We start from the raw sequence: 4064 nt of genomic DNA on the forward strand, positions 1-4064 counted from the left end.
TACGTGAATATGAAAGAACATAAACCATTATGTTGTCTTCCTTGTCCAAAGTCAACAATTTTGGCATATAATATTTTGATGGGGGCTCACAATCACAAAAGATTTCCATGATAGTGTATTTATATGTGAAAGTTCTCTTCCTTATACTAATTATTCATGAATTGCTTGTATGACCAATATTGTGATTGTCAAGCCTCCAAAGTTTCACTTTCTAAACCCAATGTGAAGCTACCACTAGGCATGATATGATTTCAACTTCATGACATTCAATTTATTCAACCTCATAGGATATAAGCGAAGCACAAGAGTAATTCCATAGAAAAGAGCTTCATTGACGGGATGTGGATGCCGCTTACCTAGCCTCCCTGACAACTATTTGAGGACTCTATTTTATTTAAAAACTTTCATATATAAATATTTTATTGAAACATCAAGAAAATTAAATAAAAATAAAATGACATTCTAAGAATAGCGCAACTCATGTGAAGAAGCAAAAACTTACGCTCAACCGATACTAACCGACAATTGTTGAAGAAGAAAGGTGGGATACCTACCGGGGCATCCCCAAGCTTAGATGCTTGAGACTTCTTGAAATATTATCTTGGGATGTCTTGGGCATCCCCAAGATTGATATTTTGTGTCTCCTTAATTCTTCTCATATCATGGTTTTCCTAAATCTCAAAAGCTTCATCCACACAAAACTCAACAAGGACTCGTGAGATAAGTTAGTATAAACCAATGGAAAAACCTTATCATTCTCTATTGTAGAAAATCACTAAAATTATTATTCAAAATTGAACACTAAATGCCTCTGCATATTTAGTACTCCTATCCTCAAATACAACCATTAAACAAGCAAACATATGCAAACATAACAGCAATCTGCCAAAACAGTACAGTCTGTAAAGAATGCAAGAGTATCAATACTTCTTTAACTCCAAACATTATGAAAATTTACCACACTGTAGAAAATTTATCAGAGATTATTATGCAAAAAGTTTCAACACTTTATCACATTCTGACTTCTCTAGGGAATTTTTGCAACATCGATAAACTTTCTGTTTTGAAACAACAACTCATATACTTGCAAGATAAGCATGGTAAAGGCTACCCTTGACACTTTCATTGAAATAAAAGATGAAAAACATTATTCTAAATAAAATCAAGCAAATCCTAACAAAATTAAATGATTCTCCAAGTAAAACTCATATCATGTGACGAATGAAAACATGGCTCCAAGTGAGGTTACCGATAATGTTGAAGACGAAAGAGGGGATGCCTTCCGGGGCATCCCCAAACTTAGTTTCTTGGATCTTACTTGAATATTACCTTGGGGTGCCTTGGGAATCCCCAAGCTTAGGGTCTTTTCACTCCTTATTCTCCTCATATCGACATCTCACCCAAAACATGAAAACTTCAATCACACAAAACTTAACGGAACTTTGTGAGATAGGTTAGTATGATAAAGAGCAAACCATTTCACTTTTGGTACTGTCAAATACAAGATTCATAATTTCTCTCACACAATTCCTACTGTAGCATATCATTTCCACAATTTATATTGAGCAATATAAGCCATGGAAACTAGAAAGCAAGCAAACTATACATTGAGAACAGAATCTGTTAAAAACAGAACAGTTTGTAGTAATCTGTACTCCAACCATACTTATGCTACTCAAACAATTATGAAAAAATAGGAAAACCTGGGAAATTTGTCTATTAATCTTATACAAAAAGAATCAGCATTTTATCACGCTTCTGTTAAAAAGGAGAATTGTTTTCCTAAGCGCAAAAGTTTCTGTTTTTCAGCAAGATCAAATCAACTACCACCGTAAGCCATCCCAAGGTCTTACTTGGAACTTTGTTGAAAGGAAAGAAATAAAACATGATTAATACAGTAGCCTAATCATGTGGACACACAAAAATAGTAGGTAAAAGTGTTGGGTTGTCTCCCAACAAGCGATTTTCTTTAATGCCTTTTAGCTAGGCATGATGATTTCAATGATGCTCGCATAAAAGATATGAATTGAAACACAAAGAGTGCATCATGAAGCATATGACTAGCACATTTAAGTCTAACCCACTTCCTATGCATAGGTATTTTGTGAGCAAACAACTTATGGGAACAAGAATCAACTAGCATAGGAAGGCAAAACAAGCATAACTTCAAAAATTTCAACACATAGAGAGGAAACTTGATATTATTGAAATATATATGAGCATATCTTCCCCTCTCATAATAATTTTCAGTAGCATCATGAATGAATTCAACAAAATAGCTATCACATAAAGCATTCTTTCCATGATACATAAGCATAGAAATTTTCTCACTCTCCGCATAAGCAAATTTATTCTCATGAATAGTAGTGGGAGCAAACTCAACAAAATAATTATCATGGGATTGAAAATTAAAATCATGATGACAAGTTTCATGGTTATCATTATTCAATATAGCATACATCTCATCACCATAATTATCATAAATAGCAACTTTGTTATCATAATCAACTGCAATCTCCTCCAAAATAGTGGATTCATCACTAAATAAAGTCATGACCTCTCCAAATCCACTTTCATCAATATAATCATCACAAATAGGAGTCATGCAATCATTATAAAAAATTTGCACATCAAATCTTGGGGGAATAAAAATATCATATTCATCAAACATAGCATCCCCAAGCTTATGGCATTGCATATAATTAGCAGCATGGATATTCAAAGAATTCATACTAACAACAATGTAATCATGCTCATCATTTATACCAAACATTCTATTGAATTCTTATTCTATCAATTGAGCACAATTTTCCTTTCCATCATTTTCATGAAAGACATTATAAAGATGAATAATATGGTGCAACCTCAATTCCATTTTTTTGTAGTTTTCTTTTACAAACCAAACTAGTGATAAAACAAGAAACTAAAAGATTCAATTGCAAGATCTAAAGATATACCTTCAAGCACTCACCTCCCCGACAACGACGCCAAAAAAGAGCTTGATGTCTACTACGCAACTTTATTCTTGTAGACACGTGTTGGGCCTCCAAGAGAAGAGTTTTGTAGGGCAGTAGCCATTTTCCCTCAAGTGGATGACCTAAGGTTCATCAATCCGTGAGAGGTGTAGGATGAAGATGGTCTCTCTCAAAAGACCCTACAATCAAATACAAGAAATCTCTTGTGTCCCCAACACACCCAATACAATGGCAATTTGTATAGGTGCACTAGTTCGGCGAAGAGATGGTGATACAAGTGTAATATGGATGGTATAAATATATTTTTATAATCTGAATAAATAAAAACAGCAAGGTAGAAAATAGTAAACGGGCACAAAACGGTATTGCAATGCTTGAAAATGAGGCCTTGGGTCCGTACTTTCACTAGTGCAATCTCTCAACAGTGCTAATATAATTGGATCATATAACCACCCCTTAAAGTGCGATAAAGAATCACTTCAAAGTTCCTATCTAGCGGAGAACATAAGACGGAATTGTTTGTAGGGTACGAAACCACATCAAAGCTATTCTTTCCGATCAATTTATCCTAGAGTTCGTACTAAAATAACACGAAGCTATTCTTTCCGATCGATCTAACCAAGAGTTCGTACTAAAATAACACCAAAGCAAATTAAGATTCATAATATTCAATCCAACACAAAGAACTTCAAAGAGTGCCCCAAGATTCTATCGGAGAAACAAAGACAAGAACGTGCATCAACCCCTATGCATAGATTACCCCAATGTCACCTCGGGAATCCGTGAGTTGAGTGCCAAAACATATATCAAGTGAATCAATACGATACCCCATTGTCACCATGAGTATTCAATTGCAAGACATATATCAAGTGTTCTCAAATCCATAAAAGTATTCAATCTGATAACAACAAAATCTCAAAGGGAAAAACTCAATTCATCACAACAAGATAGAGAGGGGAAAACACCATATGATCCGACTATATTAACAAAGCCCGTGATACATCAAGATTGTGAAATCTCAAGAAGATGAGAGAGAGAGAGAGATTAAACACATAGCTACTGGTACAAACCCTCAGTCGCGAGGGTGGA

This window comes from Triticum dicoccoides, chromosome 5A, assembly GCF_002162155.2.
Source record: "Triticum dicoccoides isolate Atlit2015 ecotype Zavitan chromosome 5A, WEW_v2.0, whole genome shotgun sequence".
NCBI classification, from domain to species: domain Eukaryota; kingdom Viridiplantae; phylum Streptophyta; class Magnoliopsida; order Poales; family Poaceae; genus Triticum; species Triticum dicoccoides.